Source organism: Lithobates pipiens, unplaced genomic scaffold, assembly GCF_037356315.1.
Source record: "Lithobates pipiens isolate NorthernLeopardFrog02 unplaced genomic scaffold, aLitPip1_a1.2 Scaffold_75, whole genome shotgun sequence".
NCBI lineage: Eukaryota > Metazoa > Chordata > Amphibia > Anura > Ranidae > Lithobates > Lithobates pipiens.
The window spans coordinates 1,280,571-1,294,343 of NW_027507898.1; the positions used below are offsets into that span (position 1 = coordinate 1,280,571).

The 13,773-nt window shown below is 46.1% G+C and overlaps 1 long non-coding RNA gene across 1 annotated transcript in view; it reads left to right on the forward strand.

Annotated features, from left to right (window-relative positions):
* Positions 1-10,612, forward strand: part of LOC143959449 (uncharacterized) — a 35,123-nt gene extending 24,511 nt beyond the window's left edge. The window contains exon 2 of the long non-coding RNA XR_013270235.1: positions 10,443-10,612. This is a non-coding gene — a long non-coding RNA (uncharacterized LOC143959449). The remainder of the gene's footprint in view (positions 1-10,442) is intronic.
* The last annotated feature ends 3,161 nt before the right edge of the window (positions 10,613-13,773 follow it).

Here is a 13,773-nt window from a genome sequence, read left to right on the forward strand (position 1 = left end):
AAGAATGCATATCCCTCTATAGCTGGGGTTGGCAACCCGTCGATCGCCACACAGTGACTGGTTGATCGACACCTCGGCTTGCCGAGCCGACTATCAGATGTGGGACTGTTTATTGGCAGCGGAAACGCCGGCCACACAGAGAACAGCCGGCGCATCAGCCGATGCGGCTTCTATAGTGCGGCAGTGTCAGGCGGAGTGATATTACCGCCCCCTCTGTATTCCTGCCTTAGCAGAGAAGCGGAGTGCAATATACCAAACAAGTAGTGTGTGCCCGAGGTGCCCGGGGAGCTGTGGGCAGACCTACCACCCCCTGGGGAGTTTCCAGACAGACGGAGCTGCTTCGGCAGTCTGTGTCTGTTCTGTCCCTGGATGCCCCCTCCTCACCCAATGGATGCTCGGGGGCATCGCACCCTTCACCCCAATTCTTCACTGCTCTCAGTTGTAGTCGGATCCAATGACCAATGGTAAAGGGCCAGTTCACACCACATGCAGTCCGGTGCATTTTTTTCTGCCTAAAAAACGCATGGATAGTAGGTTATATGCTTTTCAATGACATCGTTCACACCAGTGCTTGCATTTCCAGTGCGTTCCAGAAAAAAAATAGAACATGCTGCATTTTTCCTTCATTGGACTGTGCTGCAATACTGTAAAACGCATCAAAAATGCACTGGAACACACAGGTCCTTACGGCCAGTTCACACCATAGAAACGCAGTCCGGATGCGTTCCAGATGCTTTTCTGCATGCACGTTTTTGGTGCATTTTTAATGCAGTCCAGTGCATTTCCCTCCCATTTTTTCTTAACCCTAAATAAGGACATGTGTGTTCCAGTGCGTTTTTGATGCTTTTTACAGCATTCCAATACAGATCAGTGCAGGAAAAATGCAGCGTGTTCTACTTTTTTTTTTCTGGAACTGGAAAGCCCTGAAACTGACCGCACTGGTGTGAACTATGCCATAGGAAACCATATAACCTACTTTCCATGCGTTTTTGATGTAGGAAAAATCGCACAGGACTGCATGTGGTGTGAACTGGCCCTAAATAAGAACATATGTGTTTCAGTGCGTTTTTGGTGCATTTTACAGTGTTCCAGTTCCAGAAAAAACTTTTCCTGCACTTGACTATATTGGAACACTGTAAAACATGCCAAAAACGCACTGGAATGCAACTAAATGCACCAAAAACGCACTGAAACACACATTTAAGGTTAAGAAAAAAGAGGTAGAAAAAATGACCTGGATTGCATCAAAAACACGCATGCCGAAAAGGATCTGTAACGCATCCGAACTGCGTTTCTATGATATGAACTGGCCCTAAATACGGATATGTGTGTTTTAGTGCATTTAGGTGCATTCCAGTGTTTTTTTGTTTCTTTTTACAGTGTTCCAGTGCAGGAAAAATGCAGCGTGTTCTTCTTAACCCCTTCCCGCCGAGCGTACACAGATGTGCGTACTCGGCTTCCGGGGGTTATACCGGGATGATGCCCGCACCTGCAGGCATCATTCCGGTACCGTTTTGCAGAGCGGGCGATCGGCTATCCAACCATAACAAACGATGCGGCTAAAAGCCGCTCGGCTGTTATGCCGGAGGATTGGGAGGGGACGTCCCCCCCCCTCCCGCCGCTCTTACCGGTGCTCCCGTTCAATCAGGAGCACCGATCTCACATCCGCCGCTTCCAGCAGCTGGGGAGGGACTGGAATGAAGCAGTAAGCGGCTTCATTCCAGTCTCCTAATTGTAAACACGGAAGCGACATCATGACGTCACTTCCCGTTTACTCGGCTGCCAATGGCGCCGGTTTTAAAAAAAAATATACAGTATTCAGAATCTTCGTTTTCGGCGATCTGAATACATTGACGTGTAAAGGAGGGATGGGGGGTCTTTTAGACCCTCCATCCCTCAATAAAGAGTACCTGTCACCACCTATTACTGTCACAAGGGATGTTTACATTCCTTGTGACAGCAATAAAAGTGATCAAAATTTTTATTTTTTTTAAAAAACAATTTATTAATTTTAAAATAAATAAAAAAATAAACATTTTTTTAAAGCGCCCTCCGTCCCCGCGATACGCATACGTAAGTCGTGCCCACATATGTAAACGGTGTTCAAATCACACATGTGAGGTATCGCCGTGATCGTCAGAGCGAGAGCAATAATTCTAGCACTAGATCTCCTCTGTAACTCTAACCTGGTAACCGTAAAAAAATGTTTAAATTGTTGCCTATTGAGATTTTTTAGGTACCGTAGTTTGTCGTCATTCCACGAGTGCGTGCGATTATAAAGTGTGACATGTTTGGTCTCTCATTACTCGGCGTAACATTATCTTTCACATTGTGCAAAAAACTGGGCTAATTTTACTGTTTTTTTTTTTTTTTTAAATTCATGAAAGTGTCCCTTTTGCCAAAAAGTTGCGTTTAAAACACTGCTGCGCAAAAACCGTGTGACATAAAATATTGCAACAATCGCCGTTTTATTCTCTAGAGTCTCTGCAAAAAAAATATATATAATGTTTGGGGGTTCCAAGTTATTTTCTAACAAAAAGTATGGATTTTAACTTGTAAACACAAGATGCCAAAAATAGACTTAGTCATGAAAGGGTTAAAAACTATATAACCTACTTTACATGCGTTTTTGATTCCAGAAAAAAAATGCACTGGACTGCATGTGGCCCTAAATAAGGAAATGTAACATAAAACGCAAGGATGTGAACTATAGCCATACTGTAGTGTGTTTCTGCAAAACTAAAAACGCACTAAAAAATGCACAGGTGTGAACCAGGCCTTACTCGTGGATTGAGATTCAGGCAGCTGGGTGGATCCCAACAATATGGTCGGGATCCTTCCAGATCCTATAGCTGCTCTGCCATGTCAGCTGACAACGGGCAATAGTGCTTGTCTCCCTTCCCAGGTACTGAGCGGCTGTACAATACAGGAGTCACTCATAGCTGGTTGTTCACACCACATGCAGTCCAGTGCATTTTTTTCTACATCAAAAACGCATGGAAAGTAGTTTATATGGTTTTCTATGGCATATTTCACACCAGTGCGGTCAGTTCCGGGGCTTTCCAGTTCCAGAAAAAAAAAATGTAAGTATTGCATTTTTCCTGTACTGGAACGCGGTAAAATGCATGAAAAATGCACTGTAGTGCATCAAAAACGCACCGGATCCCATTACACTGAAAAAAAGAAAAAAAAAGCATCAGGAATGTATCCAAAAATGCACTAAAGACACACATGCAGAAACACATCCGGAACAGATCTGGAATGTGTTTTTGTGGTGTGAACGGCCCTAATTGTCCTATCTGTGAACTGAAGCCGTATGGGCAGAATTATTATTGCATGTTTCTTCTGACATGTGCTGCACAATGCTCTATTCTCTCTAATTGTCTTCATTTGCACAGTAGTGTAATAGAATCGCATTATCACGGGTCGATTGTATAAAAGCTCAGATTCAGTTTTTCTGGTGGATTTTATTCTACTATAAATGGATTCTCTTATTAACAATAGAGAGAATAACAATAGACTCTCAAATGTTTAATATTAATAATAATTTTGAATAAAAAAATGCAATGATTGTATTACTGCTTGTGTTGTAGCCAAATGATTTCATACTTGGATGTGAAGGGGACTCTGAGGCCTCGTACACACGGGTGAATGTCGGGCTCGTTCGGCCCGTGTGTACTGCAGCCAATCCGACAAGCTGTTCTTTTAGCCAGCTTCTCTGGAAGGGTTATGACTGAAAGAGGTCTGCTGAGCGACTCCCATTCAGTGCTGACCGGAGTGTTCTGGTGGGTGGGCTGTTCCCCTGGCACAACAGAATCACACAGCAGGAGAGATCGCCGTACTAACATTGCATTGATAGTACAGCGGCTCCCCCTAAATTGTCAGTTTTCTTTTTTTCTTTGTTTAGCCCGCCGCGTAGAACAAAAAAAACGATTATTGTGTAAGAGGCTTAGAAGTAGAGCTGGGCGATTTAAAAAAAAAAAACTCGATTCACGATTCAAATCAAGTTTGTTTTTTTTGGTTTTTTTTGATGGACAGTCCTGAGGAGCTGTGGGCAGGAGTTTTTAGGCGAGGCCGAGGCTCCGGCCTAGTCCTTGGCTTCCGGCCTTGTGGACTAGGCCGAAGCCATGGCCTCGCCTAAAAACTCCTGTCCGGAGCACCTCAGGACTGGCGGGTTGGTGAAAAAAAAATCTAAAACAATCAATTTGTTTTAAATTTTGAATCGATTTGACCTCTCAACTCGATTCAAGATTTAAATAGATTTTTTCCCCAGTCCTACTTAGAAGTGACACTAAACTCTGATTTTAACACCATCTTTTCAAATATGTATTCTTAACTCAAAAAATATCCTCTGTGGCTCTCAGCCCCCTCCAAATTCTTTTCTTTTATTTTTTGCTCACACATGATTGCAACTAATATAATATGCACTGCTTGTTTAAAAGAAATGGGTGTGAGAGGGAAAGGAGAGGTTGAGGAGCTCAAGGAGGATGAGGATGGTAAGGAGGCAGAGAAACACACAATGAGAGATAATTTCATGAAAAATTTCCCAGGACCATTAACTACTTAATGGCCCACCACACATTTACTGCCGCAGGGCGGCCCGGCTGCACAAAAACAACATACCTGTACTTTGTTTGCACTTCCTGGTCTGGGGCACGTGCGTGCAACCCGCTCCCACTGTGATTGGACACAGCAGGACCTAATCAGCGGGTCCGCGATCGTTCAGAGGAACAACAGAACGGTGGTTTGTAAACCAGGCAGTCCGTCGTTTTGTCACAGAAGAAGAGAGAGATGTGTGATTCCTACTAATCAGGAACACCGATCTCTCTCTATATCTAGTGTCAGCCCACACAGTAAGAAAGCACAACTAGGGAACACATTTAACCCTTTGATTGCCCCTTATGTTAACCCCTTCCGTGCCAGTGTCATTTATACAGTGACAATGCATTTTTTTAGCACTGATCACTGTATTGGTGTCGCTGGTTCCCAAAAAGTGTCACTTAGGCTGCTTTCACAGTGCAGCGGGAGCGGCGTCGGCGGTAAAGTGCCGCTATTTTTAGCGGCGCTTTACCGTTGTTTTAGCGGCGGTGTGCGGGCGCTAGCGGGGTGGTTTTAACCCCCGCTAGCGGCCGAAAAGGGGTTAAACCCGCCCGCAAAGCGCCGCTGCAGCAGCGCTTTGCCGGCGGTATTGCCGCGGTGTCCCATTGATTTCAATTGGTAGGAGCAGTGAATACACCGCTCCTTCACCGCTGCAAAGATGCGGCTAGCGGGACTTTTTTCACCGTCCTGCCAGCGCATCGCTCCAGTGTGAAAGCCCTCCGGCTTTCACACTGGAGTTAAAGGGGCCGGTTTTTTTCAGGCATTACACAGGCGCTATTTTTAGCACTGAATACCGCCCCAGTGTGAAAGCAGCCTTAGTGTCAGATTTGTCCAGCGCAATGTCGTAATCCTGCTAAAAATCGCTGATCGCCGCCATTACTAGTAAAAAAGAAAAAAGTCCCTAAATCTATCCCCTAGTTTGTAGACGTGATAACTTTTGCGCAAACCATCAATATATACTAATTGGGATTGTTTTACCAAAAATATGTAACAGGATACATATTGGCCTAAATTGATGAATGTTGTTTTTTTGATTAGATATGTTTATAGCAGAAAGTAAAAAATATTTTTTTTTTCAAAATTGTTGGTCTTTTTTTGTTTCTAGAGAAAAAAATAAAAACCGCAGAGGTGATCAAATACCACCAGAAGAAAGCTCTATGTGTGGGGGGAAAAAAGGGGCATACATTTTTTTTAGGTACAATGTCGCACAACCGCACAATTGTTAGTTAAAATAACGCAGTGCCGTATCGCAAAAAGTGGGCTGGTCATTAAGGGGGTAAATCCTTCCGGGACTGAAGTGATTAAATGGGGGATATGTATGGATTCAATTTGTTGAATAAGGAGGATATTGTTGTGACTTTAAGCCCCCTTTCACACAGGCTGTGCGATCAGGTCGGCCTGTCTGTTATTCAGGTGGATCTGATCAGACCATCCATTCACCTCTATGGAATGGTGGATGTTAGTGGACACACGTCTGCTGACATCCTCCGATATCCAATCTGATCCTGTCCACCAAATCCAGGACCACCATCCATCTGGCGGAGAGGTGGTCCGTTTTCATCCAATCTCCCCATAGAGGAGAGTGGGACTCTGAGGGGTCCGTCTCTGCACAGTGAGGTTGGTGGGTTTTGCCATTGTTTATGTCACATGGTTTTTGTGCAGCGTTTTTTCAAACGCAGCTTTTTGGGGGGGGGGGGGGGTTAGAGACTACACCTTTTTACATTTTATTGTGAAAAAACACAATACATAACCCAATTTTTTTTTTAAATATAAAAGATGATGTCACGCTGATTGGATAGATACCAAACATGTCACGTTTTAAAATTGCACACGCCCGCACAACGGCGACAAACAACATAAATTTTACTATTCATAGGCAATGCTTTAAAAGCCTTTACAGGTTACCACTTTAGATGTACAGAGGAGGTCTAGTGCTAGAATTCCTGCCCATGATCTGACATTCGCAGCGATTCCCCACGTGTGGAATGATTGTTTTGTGTGTGTTCAGGACCAACGTACGCTTTTTTTCTAATTATTTATACTATTTTATTTTGACACCATCGCTTTAATTAAATTATTTTTTTAAATCACTTATGTTGCCGTCACAATGAATGTAAACATCCTTTATGACACCAATAGGCATGTGTCAGGTATTATTATGGGGGGATCTGGGGTCCTCCTTTGCACTTAAAAGCATTCCAAATGTCAACAACAGTGGTTTTAAATGCTTGTATTATTTTTATGTTTTATTTTTATTAGTAATAGCTGTGCTCTGCGATTTTTATTTATTTTTATTTTTTATGGGACTGCGACATTGCGGTGGGCAGATTGGACACTTTTGACACATTTATGGGACCATTGGCATTTATACAGCGATCAATGTTATAAAAAAACACTGATTACTGTGTTCTTTGTGTGGGTTTCTAACTGTATGGGGGATGGGAATTACTAGAGGAGGAGACATATGGCTGTTCCGCCTTAGTAGGAACAGACGATCTGTCTCTCTTCTGACAAAATGGGGATTTGTGTGTTTACACACACAAATCCTTGTTCTGGCACTCGTGCCTGTGATCGTGCGTGGGTGGCAGCGATTTTGCCCACCGGCCACGTGCATCGGGTCCCCAGTGGTGCAGCATGCGGCCTCTTAAAGGGGATTTTGCGGTAACGAGCCACTTTTCCGACATATATGTGCGTGAGTCAGTCGGCAAGTGGTTAAGACTCCAGTAAAGTGGAAGTAATGTCATGCCATCACTTCCAGGTTACTATATACGAGACCCGATCAAAGACGATTCCAGTTTTGTCCGGGTTGCCGGCAGACGTGGCGGCTGGTCGCTTGGGCCTCCTGGTGGGACGGGCGAGCTGCGGAAGGCGGGGAGGGGGAACGTTCTCTCCGCTGCTTAGCCGCATCGGTTGTTATTACAAGGAAGGGACGGTTGGCTCTAAAAAACGGTACCGGGGTGATGTCTGCAGTTGCATATCACCCCAATATAACCACTTGAAGCCAAATGATGTACAGGTACGGGATTTGGTGGAAAGTGGTTGTAAACCCTTACAAACCACTTTTACCTACAGATAAGCCTAGATTAAGGCTCACCTGTAGGTGCAAGAAATATCTCCTAAACCGTGTGGAAAAGACAGTCACGCTGTCTACGGCGCACGCACTGTAGACAACGGCACGCAGGTATACTGAGTGCCATTTCTAGCGGCAATTGTGCCTTTAGTGGTGGCTCCCGCGATTCAACACACAATCAGCGCCGAAACCCTTTCTAGTGATTAGCGCCTGTCTTCTCTCTTTTTTTCCCCTAAAATTGCCAGTCAGACCTCTTCCCCTGCAGGATGGAATGTTGGAGGAGTTCAGTACACCATTCGAGTACAAAACATCCCCAGAAATTGAATTTACTGTGTGTGAATTTACAGGGGAAATTGTCCTTAGCTTAGTGAATGTGGTGAAAATCTGTCGAAAAATCAGTATTTATACTTTCACATGATTGGATTATGGAGGTCAACAGAGCTTCACCACATTCAGTAAGCTAAGGAGTGACACAGTGATCAGACTATTTACCTTTAGTAAATCGACCCATAGTGTTTGCAAAAGTAAAAGGTCGTTTTTTTTTTTTTTTATGGAGTAGGAAAGGGTTAAGCCCCCGTTCACACACCGAATCCAACTTTGAAATAGATTTCAAAGCTGCAGGTCATCGCAACTTCAAGTGCAAAACTGAAATCGCAAAAAATAGTGCAGGAACTTCTATTTCAAATCGGCGAGGCACCTCAAAGTCGAAGACGCACCCATTCGATCAGTTCCATTGTCAACAAGGTGCGACTTGTCATGCGATTTTGGATCTGTCAAATTCGTATGACAAGTGACAACGATGTGAATGGGTACTTAACCCATATCTGGTATTTTTTCTAAAAGTTTGCTACTAAGAAAATGTTCCCTTCATATTTTGTCTGGGAGAGGCAACAGGAAATCTCACCAAAGTGAATTGATCTCCCATCACACCCCTTACATTGCTTTGTATGGCCCCCACATGCTTGTATGCATGCCTGATAACATTGGGGATGCTCCTAATGAGACGACAGATGGTGTCTTGGGGTGTCCTGGGGTATTTCCTTCCAGATCTGGAGCAGGGCATCACTGAGCTCCTGAACAGACTGAGGTGCAACCTGGCGGTGTTGGATGGATCGAAACATAATGTCCCAGAGGTGTTCTATTGGATTTAGGTCAGGCGATTGTGGGGGCCATTCAATGGTATCAATGCCTTCATCCTCCAGGAACTGGCTGCATACTCTTGTCACATGAGGCCGGGCATTGTCATACACCAGGAGGAACCCAGAACCCACTGCACCAGCGTAGGGTCTGATAATGATTTCTGATTTCATCCTGATACCAAATGGCAGTCAGGGTGCTTGCCTGATTCTTACCCTCTGCCACCCCTGCCTGTGTCTTAACCCCTCTGCCACCCCTGCCTGTGTCTTAACCCCTCTGCCACCCCTGCCTGTGTCTTAACCCCTCTGCCACCCCTGCCTGTGTCTTAACCCCTCTGCCACCCCTGCCTGTGTCTTAACCCCTCTGCCACCTCTGCCTGTGTCTATCCCCTCTGCCACCTCTGCCTGTGTCTATCCCCTCTGCCACCTCTGCCTGTGTCTATCCCCTCTGCCACCTCTGCCTGTGTCTATCCCCTCTGCCACCCCTGCCTGTGTCTATCCCCTCTGCCACCCTTGCCTGTGTCTAAACCACCCCCCCCACACCTGCCTGTGTCTAACCTCCCCCCTGCCTGTGTCTAAACACCCCTGCCTGTGTCTAAACCCCCCGCCACCCCGCCTGTGTCTAAACCCCCCCGCCTGTGTCTAAACCCCCCCCGCTGCCCCTGCCTGTGTCTAAACCCCCCCCCCGCTGCCCCTGCCTGTGTCTAAACCCCCCCGCTGCCCCTGCCTGTGCCTAAACCCCCCGCCTCCCCTGCCTGTGTCTAAACCCCCCAACCACCATTGCATTTGATTGAACTCCCCCACCACTGTTGCATGTAAATCTTACTTCCTGATAAATTACATTTTAATTTTCATTGCCATGATATAAAATAATGGTTGTGGGGGCTTTTGGTGGGTGTGATTTTTTTGGGGGGGGGTAGGTGGGCTGGGCAGCATTTCATTCCTGGACCCAGGCAGCACAATGTCTTGGGCCAGCCCATATATGTTTTCTTTTTTTTTAAGCTGTGTACTTACCTGAATTTGCCTTAGGCTGAGTTCACACTGGCATTAAGAGCAGGTGTTTGAGAGGCGTTTTAAAAAGCCCCCCAAATGCCTATGCACAAGATACAATAGATATATAGTGCTGTTCACACTAAGCGATAGCATCCTGTTGCTTCAAAATTGAAGCCTCATGTCGAGTCAGGAGGTGTTTGAAGCCTTTTCAACGCCCCCCATTCAAGTCTATGGTAAATGCTCTGGTAGGCAGTTGCAGGGCATTAAGATTTGTTCATTTACTGTAATGGAATAGGCATTTGTGGAGCAGTTTTAACGTTCATCAAATGCTTCAAAACTGCCCAAAGGGTGTTTGGGGAGCATTTTTAACTCCTCATTAATGCTTGTAAAATGCCTGTCAAATGCCCAGACTAAAGCTCATTGATGCCGGTCTGACGCCCACACTAATGCCATACAAACTCTATAGGAGTGTTTGTTGAGCATTAGATATTTATATCAGCATCTTGCAGTCCTTATACAGCAGGTCGTCCTTCACATTTTTGTTACCACTGTGACAATCATATTATTTTGTATTTATACATGCACTGTATACTTCCTTCATAATTGTTTTGCAAGAAGTTAATGTCCATATTTTATGTCTTTAGACAGTTCTACTTCATCAGTTTGTCTTCCTGAAGAAACAGACTCTGCCCTGCAAAACGTGTCGAGAACATATTCAAGACGCTATGAGTGGAATCTTTAAAAATGTATGACGGCATTTATATAACATGTTGTATAATTGTCCTCACCTTGATTTAAAGTGTACAGTTTTGTATTATGTGTTTAACTTGGTGCCTTATTTAGGATGTTTTTACTGAACATAGACAATAAAAGTTGTTTTTTTACTTGGAGATTTTTTCTTGGTGTGGTACCATTAAAGTCCTATTGAACTTTGTGTCTTAGGGAATGCTCTCTTTATGCATGTGTAATATATTATGTATGCACTTCCTGCCCTGGAGTTGTTGGCTTCGAAACCCTGGAAATTGAGAGAGAGAGAGAAAGTCTCAGCCAAATGTCCCATCCATGCTACAAGCCAGAAGAGCATACTCGCCAACTGTCCTGGGAAATTCTCAGGATTTAGACCTTTGTCCCGGTCTTACAGTTTCCTGGGAAATGTCCCGGTCTAAATCTTTTTTCCCACTAGAGGCTGCGGCGGTGTCCTGTCAGATAGTGTCCGCATTCGCAGTACACATGACAAGCAGATTCTGAAAAGATCCGAAGATGAACGGCGCCTGTGTCGTGAGTCCAGGTTCTAGCCCCACCATCCAAGTGGAGTGGACATAGTTAGAATAAAAAAGAGCCGAGCAAAGCGAGGCCGTGCCCGAAGCGTGGCGAGCGACACAAGCCCGCAAGGGTCCCTCTAACTATGTGCAGCCCTATGTCCACTTGGATGGTGGGGCTTACACCTGGACTCATGGCGCAGGAGCCGTTCATCCTTGGAAATTTTCCGAATCTCCTTGTGCTCCATACTGTGCAAGCGCTGCGCCTGCGCAGTACACAGCGGACACTGTTCCATAGGTGGACATTTTTGGACAGAACACCGGCACTAATAAAATGTCTCTGCCGGCTGCCATTTTACTGAAGACCAGCTATCGTGAGGAAGAAAGAAGAGGCTGAACCCAGGCTCTGCCTTTTGGTTCTTCCCTTCAGCTGGTCATCTGTAATTGGGCGGAGGCCAAATCACCTGCGGCCCACACCTGAGGGGACACTTAATGTAAGGAGGGACTCCACTGGCTGGGGACACCTGATGTATAGGGGGACTCCGCTGGCTGGGGACAACTGATGTATAGGGACACTCCGCTGGCTGGGGACACCTGATGCAAAGGGGCACTCCGCTGGCTGGGGACAACTGATGTATAGGGGCACTCCGCTGGCTGGGGACACCTGATGCAAGGGGCACTCCGCTGGCTGGGGACAACTGATGTATAGGGGCACTCCGCTGGCTGGGGACAACTGATGTATAGGGGCACTCCGCTGGCTGGGGACACCTAATGTATAGGGGTACTCCGCTGGCTTGGGACAACTGATGTATAGGGGGACTCCGCCGGCTCGGGACAACTGATGTATAGGGGGACTCTGCTGGCTCGGGACAACTGGTGTATAGGGGGACTCCGCTGGCTCGGGACAACTGGTGTATAGGGGGACTCCGCTGGTTCGGTACAACTGGTGTATAGGGGGACTCCGCTGGCTTGGGACAACTGATGTATAGGGGGACTCCGCTGGCTGGGGGCACCTGATGTATAGGGGGACTCCGCTGGCTGGAGACACCTGATGTAATGAGGGAATCAAAGTTACACAAAAAAGAAAGCAAAGAACATATAAAACACACACCACAAAACGTGCTGGAAAAGCACATCAACCACAACCTGCATAGATGTGAATCTAGCCTTAGCGAAGGTTCTGGTTTTTCCCCACAGTTGTATTGCAATATCCTATTTGGGGAGGGTCATTTCTCATAACCCCCCTGAAAAGAGGGCTTCACAATTCATGTACTGACAAGAAGCCTATTGATAGGAGGAGAAAGAAGAGAGACAGAGATGAGCTCAGTCAAATCGGCCAACATTGGAGCCATGTATGACCAGCTTTAGTTAGCTCTCATAACAGACTATATAATGTTTGTTTGTTTTTGAGTCATGTCTAAAAAGAAGTATAAAAAACATGGGTCTTCCACATGCCACTTAGGCCCCTTTCACACATGCGGACAATTTTGGATGAAATACGGACATACATGCATCCCTATGACCCGATATCATCCGTCTCCGCTATGGTCCGATTCTGCAGACGGAGGAAAATCCTATTTTTCTATCCTTCTGCAGAGCGGATCGGATGAACACGGACAGACGGCCCATGTTCATCCGATCTCCCATAGAGGAGAGCGGAGATCTGACAGGGCGGTGTGCAGGGACCGCCCTGTCATCCGCCGGCTCAGCGGGGATAAACGGAGCGATCTCCGCTGAGCAAGCGGATGTTCACGGGGCGGATCATTACGGATCCGTCCCGTGTGAAAGGGGCCTCACAGGGTAGCCCACTATGAAGACATATAAGACATACAGGACAGCACAGTGGTTCATGGCTCTACCTTCATGGAGTTTGTATGTTCTCCCTATGCTTGTGTGAGCTTCAAGATCATATGGTAGGTTAACTGGCACAAGTATGTATACTTGTATATTCACTATATTACCAAAAGTATTGGGACACCTGCCTTTACACACCCATGAACTTTAATGGCATCCCAGTCTTAGTCCGTAGGGTTCAATATTGAGCTGGCCCACCCTTTGTAGCTTCCACTTTTCTGGGAAGGCTGCCCACAAGGTTTAGGGGTGTCTATGGGAATCTTTGACCAGTCTTCCAGAAGCGCATTTGTGATGTCAGGCACTGATGTTGGATGGGAAGGCCTGGCTCACAGTCTCCACTCTAATTCACCCCAAAGGTGTTCTATCGGTTGAGGTCAGGACTCTGTGCAGGCCAGTCAAGTTCCTCCACCCCAAACTCACTCATCCGTATCTTTATGGACCTTGCTTTGTACACTGGTGCGCAGTCATGTTGGAGCAGGAAGGGGTCATCCCCAAACTGTTCCCACAAAGTTGGGAGCATGAAATTGTACAAAATGTCTTGGTATGCTGACGCATTAAGAGTTCCCTTCACTGGAACTAAGGGACCAGGCCCAACCCCTGAAAAACAACCCTACACCCTAATATCCACTCCACCAAATGATTTGGACCAGTGCATAAAGCAAGGTCCATAAAGATACAGGTGAGTGAGTTTGGGGTGGAGGAACTTGACTGGCCTGCACAGAGTCCTTTCCTCAACCCGATAGAACTCCTTGGGGATGACTTAGAGCAAAGACTGCGAGCCAGGCCTTCTCGTCCACATCAGTGCCTGTGCTCACAAATGTGCTTCTGGAAGAGAGGTTCAACATTCCCATAGACACACTCC